The sequence below is a fragment of the Suncus etruscus genome, chromosome 13 (assembly GCF_024139225.1).
Source record: "Suncus etruscus isolate mSunEtr1 chromosome 13, mSunEtr1.pri.cur, whole genome shotgun sequence".
Classification (NCBI taxonomy): Eukaryota; Metazoa; Chordata; class Mammalia; order Eulipotyphla; family Soricidae; genus Suncus; species Suncus etruscus.
In genome coordinates this window covers 75,590,427-75,596,921 of record NC_064860.1, presented here as the reverse complement: position 1 = coordinate 75,596,921, position 6,495 = coordinate 75,590,427, and the positions used below count along the sequence as shown (strand labels likewise).

Here is a 6,495-nt window from a genome sequence, read left to right as displayed (position 1 = left end):
ACATCAAATTATATGTTATAATCCACCTTAAGGAAACAAGCATTTCCAAAGTAACTGTCACTTTTAAATACAAATGTAATAGAAATGATCTCATCCTTACTATGATAACATATTTATGTTGTATTCATTTTTATTTTACTTTGGTAACAACACAGCTTCATGGTTAATTTTCCTATATTGTACTGTTTACTGTTTTACACTGTTATTGAGTACTGCTTTTCTCTGCCTACAATTTAACTTTTGGTGTTGTTTAGATTTTTTATACACTGATTTATCTTCTATAGTAAACAATATGCATGTAATTTTTGTTTTAATATCTAAATATTTCAGGTTAGCTAACTCATATCTTTTTCCTTCTACTTTTACATGTCTGGAATATTTCACATTCTCAGTCATAGGTAATGTTATGATTTTTACTTCATTAAAAGACAAGCCTGAAAATAAACTTTTCAGACTCCTATAACCACATCAACCCTTATCAAAGTACATATTGCTTCTACTACTATACCTAGTTTACCTTAGCTGAGTCAAATATTGTTGTGTATGCTTTAATTTAATTTCCTATCACTTATTTCAAGAAATTTCCTCACTATATTCTTTCTTTATTGCATTTCTATATTATTTCCTTTTATTTCTTATAAATGTACATTTTAGAAAAGCAAGTACATTTTTTTTTAAAATATGGAATGCTTCACGAATTTGCGTGTCATCCTTGCGCAGGGGCCATGCTAATCTTCTCTGTATTGTTCCAATTTTAGTATATGTGCTGCCGAAGCGAGCACGCAAGTACATTTTTATCTTAAATCTAAAAGGCTACATGTATTTAAAAAAATTAATTTCTGTTTCTCTTATATCTAAAGCCTTCTATCTATAGATGAGAATTCCTCTACATGTTTATTCCCAGTTTGCTTTGAAGTCAGTGTCACATCTAAATTTACTATTTTCAAATTGTAAAACTTAAGGTAACTTTTATTAATTTATTCATTTTTTTCAGGAATCTATCCAGTGGAGCTTAGAACTACTAGCTTAGTGTTTAAAGAACATTCTAGGGAAGTGTTGGGAGTACTAGGATTGCTGGGGGACAAAGACATGTGGTGCTGGGATTGGAAATCGAGCTCCCATAACATCCAGCTATACCACTCCTAGGAATATACCCTAAGAACACAAAAATACAATACAAAAACCCTTTCCTTACACCTATATTCATTGCAGCACTATATACCATAGCAAGACTCTGGAAACAACCAAGATGCCCTTCAACAGACGAATGGCTAAAGAAACTGTGATACATATACACAACGGAATATTATGCAGCTGTCAGGAGAGATGAAGTCATGAAATTTTCCTATACATGGATGTACATGGAATCTATTATGCTGAGTGAAATAAGTCAGAGAGAGAGAGAAAAATGCAGAATGGTCTCACTCACCTATGGGTTTTAAGAAAAATGAAAGACATTCTTGCAATAATAATTTTTAGACACAAAAGAGAAAAGAGCTGGAAGTTCCAGCTCACCTCAGGAAGCTCACCACAAAGAGTGATGAGTTTAGTTAGAGAAATAACTACACTTTAAACTGTCCTAATAATGAGAATGTATGAGGGAAATGGAGAGCCTGTTTAGAGTACAGGCGGGGGTCGGGTGGGGAGGAGGGAGACTTGGACATTGGTGATGGGAATGTTGCACTGGTGATGGGTGGTGTTCTTTACATGACTGAAACCCAAACACAATCATGTATGTAATCAAGGTGTTTAAATAAAAAAAAAATTTGAATCAGTCTTTTTCAAGGCCAGCTGTACTAAAACCATGGGCCTCTATAAGTGGTTAATTTGTTTTGGGGTTACTGTTCTTATTCCTCAACCCTCTACTTTATACCTGTCAGGGTTCTGCATGAGTACAAATTTCTTAGGACTAAATCTATAATTTTCATAATATATTGATTTATCAATAACGTTTATGTACTCAGTGTAATATTGTTCTTTCTAAGAATCCATAACAAAGAGAAAAATGAAAATCAGAGAATGAAGACCATGGGTAATCATAATAAGACAATGAAATGCAAATAATAGTCTAGATTTAAAAAACATGATTGGGGAGGTATAGAGAAGATGAGGGATTTATTTGAATTTACTGTCCCTTAGGTTGAAATTTTCCTCCCTGACTCCTTCTCTAACAGTCAAGTTACTTTGTCCTCAACCACTTCTCTACTTGCCTCATTAGTCACTATTATTGCAGTGGCCTCATAACTCTTCTTGTTCCAATCTTTTCTGACCCCCCGACTCCCCCCCCCCGCTTCAATCTATTGCAGTTGAATGAGATTAGAGCCCGAATTTATTAAAAATTAACTATAAAAACAAGATCTCTATAAATCTTTCTCTTTCACACCTCATCTCCTTATGTTTTATTGCCTGGTTTACCATAATCTAACTTCTCTGGTTTTCTCATTATTCATTTACTAAATTATTCAAGTAACTTCTGCTGAAAGCTGTTGTCTTTGAGACTTTGTCCTCCTAGATTGCTCCTCACCTTGAGATTCAAATGTACAGCCCTTTTTAACATTTGGATTTTAAATTTCATATCTTATTTTCTTACAAAACAGCCACATTTAGACAGTTTTCCTCTTAGAACTCTTTCGAGCAGACTTATACATAGATATTTTCATGTGTTTTTACTACAATAATGTAAATGTGAAGGCATTCTTTGCTTATTCACTGATGAGCTTATATAGAAATAAGGTGTTAGTAAATATCGAGTAATGTTAGCCAAATATTTTAATGAGGTGAGAAATGTGAATATGAACCTCCATAGTGGTAAACTCAGATCCAGTTTCCTCAAGTTGAAGAAGACAAGCTTTAATAAAGACATATTGTAATTAACTTTGTTGATATCTCCATCTATCTGTGATGGAGAAGTATCTTCATTGTATTAGTAAAAGGCATATTATATACATATATTCCCACATATTGATTCTAAACTCAAATAATATTAAATAAAACGTATGGGTTAGGCACAATTTATTAATATGCATATGATTATTTTGAATTTAAAATTTAAAGTATTAACTCCAGCACTATTAGCCCTAGGTTACTTCTCAATAGTTTGTTGTTTAAAACACTGTGGAACTTTCTGTTCATGTGAGCCGTGTAATTTTACATCTGCTATACAGTAGTTGAAGGCTAATAAAGCTATGACAACATAGTGATATGCTGGTCTCCATTAGACAGTTCTGTAAGATTGCTTGGCTGAATTACAAATCTGAATTTTACCAGCAACAGGTCTGCCATTCACTATTAGTATTTCTTGTTTATGAGTCTAGGGGTTGAAAGATGGTGTGTTTGAGGAACACAGGTAATTCTCGGTCACTTGCTGAAATCATAGGATGGGGGGTAATAGTTTCTGGGGTTTTTTGGGGGGGACACACCCAGTGATGCTCTGGGGTTACTCTTGGCTCTGCTCTCAGAAATCGCTCCTGGCTCAGGGAACCATATGGGCTCAAACTGCAGTCCTAGTGGTCAGCTGCTTGCAAAGCAAATGCCCTACCGCTGCGTCACCGCTCCAGTCCCGGGGATTAATAGCTTTCTATTAGACTTCCAGATACATATTTTACATTTTCTGAGTAATTTCCAACCTCCATGAAAAAATGTGTATGCGTGTGCGTGTGTGTGATCCTCTGTCCCAAAATGGGCCTATTTTATTTTCATGGTTGACATTATCCTATTATCATATCAGAATACAGAATCTTTTATTCATAATTTTCTTTTTTAAAATTAAAAACAACAACAACAACTGTGGACTTCGGTAAAAAGATAGTTCAGGAGATAAGGCACAAAGCTTGTATATAGACAAACTAATTTGATCCCCACATGGTTCCCTAAACACTGTCAGGTTGTGTTTATAGAACATCAAAGGAACCTCCTGTGTTATAGAACCTCCTGTGTTGGTGATGCCATTTAGGAACCCCAGCAGTACATTGTCTACCTTGTTGGCAGAGAACTAATGTGAGTAACCTTCAGGCCTCCTCAGTTCCTCTTAGGAGTCACATAACAAACAACAACAAAATAATAATAAACTCGATCTATATGATGGTATTAAGCTAAGACTTAAAACTTTTCTGGAACCTATATACAGGAATAAGGTCCAAATTTTAGGTTAAGATAATGTTGAGGTAAATGTTTATCATTTATAGATCAATTATTCCTCAAAATCCAAACATTTTTACTCATTTGAATGGTTATGTGGTGTTTGTCAACTCATAATATGCTTCAAGTTATTAACCCTGAGATATGGTTCAAACCTGCCATATTACTGTAATTCTCTAATATTTAAGCCATATTAGAGATATTTGTTTTCAAACAAAACAACCCAAAGTTTTATGTTAGAAATTTATTTGAAATTTAGATTTGCTCTACCCTGCCACATTCACAAGGAAATCTGAATGTAATAATTTTAAATGGAACCTTTTACAAAATTAGATTTCTTTTAGTTTATTCAGCTATTTAAGACATTTAAACACTAAAATTTATTTAATTCTTTTGTTTTGTTTTGGTTTTGTTTTTGGGCCGCAAATGGTGACAATCAGGGGCTACTCCTGGTTATGCACTCAGAAATCGCTCCTGGCTTGGGGGAACCATATAGGATGCCAGTGATCGAATTGTGTTCTGCCCTAGGCTAGCACAGGCAAGGCTGTCTAACTTACTCCTTGCACCACCCCACCCTTTAGGCACCAACACTTGAGTTTAATGTCAGAGAAAATTTTTGGCAGATAAGGATGTCATACATGCTCTATGATATTTAATAACTGAATAAATAAATTAAAAACACAACATTTTCCCAGCACATTCTCACCTTTTCAGATTCATGATGTTGCACAATAACAAATTATAATATTAACTTGTTATATAAATTATAACTAATTGTAAACTCATGATGTTGGACATTGACAAATTATTTCACAGTGTTGCAAAAATACTAATTTATAATATTTGCATATATAGGGGTCAGAGAGATAGCGCAACTATATTGTGTTTTCCTTTCATGTGTCTGATCCAGGACTGACCTAGGCTCTATTCCCGGTGTCGCATATGGTCCCCCAAGTCAGGAGCATTTTCTGAGTGCATAGCCAGAGTAACCTCTGAACGTCACCTTGTGTGGCCCCAAAACAAAAAATACAGATAAACAAACCAAAAAATTTACATATATATGTCAAGTCAAGTTTTAAGACCAAAAATGCACAATTCACGTGTTTGTATCACACTCACAATACCTATTCGGAGAGAAATACCATTGTAAATTAAGTCAATATAAAACACACATTACTGATTAAGACCATTTAAAGTAAAAAAGAATTTATATAGATAGGTATTATATAGATAATTTAGTTAAATAGTTCCAGTGGAAAGATCAAGGTTGCAACATTATAGCTTGACTTGGGAACTCCTTAGAATACAAACATAAACATATCTTCTTTACCAAATATCAAATACTTGTAGTGTATATAGCTACATGTTATGTTACATAATACAGTGTACAAATATATACACATATATTTCAACTGTTGCAGTAAAATGAATCAAATCCAAAAGAAATATATGTTCTCTATTCAAATTATATATAATTGTGAATACATGCATAAATAAAATGTTTGATTATATATAGGTATAAAAAGCTTGAGTATAAGTGACTATCTGATTTTGTTAGAAACAAATGACCAATTGCAATATTTATGAAAGCTGAATAAAGTATGAATAAATATAATAAAATGAGCAAAACACTAAGAAACATCAACTTTAGGAGATTTTCTATATTCACATGGGCAAAAGAAAACCACAATGCTGCAGTTGGCTAATATGATTCTCTTAAAACCATCTTTCTTTCTTGATTAGTTATGAATAAATTGTATAGGATGGAACTAAATTAAGCATATGCTCAAAAAATATGTACATTTTCTTATAAAAGTTGACTTGGCTCTCACTCTTCCTTCTTCCATCAGGTGTGGAATATTTTTCATGAAAATAAACACATTTCCTAAATATAAACTTGCCTTTCTAGTCTGAAATACTTCTGCCAGAATATCCATTAGTGGGTTTATAGAATACTTCCTTCACAGCCTTGCTATCTAACCATCATATTATACAAACAGTGAACACATTTTAAACTAAAAAAGGTTTGAATGAGCTCATGTACCAGGGATTATTGGTCTTATCATGAACTTCTCACTCAGAAAAAAAAAAGTTAAAATGTATAGACTAGAATTACAATCAATTAGATCTACTTGCATCATTTAGCTTCAAATAATGTCCAATGTCTAATTGCAAGTTTCTTATATTTTCATCAAAATACCTTTCCTAATTGTTGATATTTCTTTCTTTGCAACCTTACTCTTAGAGAGATCCTTTCTTCTTAAAGGCACTAGTTGAAAAAGAATGTTTATACGTTAGGAATTAAAGTATTGTTTCTATTTATTAGACAATGGTACAATTTATTGGACATTTTGGTGC

At 33.1% G+C, this 6,495-nt stretch overlaps 1 non-coding gene across 1 annotated transcript; it reads right to left on the bottom strand.

Annotated features, from left to right (window-relative positions):
* Positions 1-675: 675 nt before the first annotated feature.
* Positions 676-782, bottom strand: LOC126026585 (U6 spliceosomal RNA). The gene has a single exon (XR_007501809.1). It is a non-coding gene; the product is annotated as a U6 spliceosomal RNA (small nuclear RNA).
* Positions 783-6,495: the final 5,713 nt, after the last annotated feature.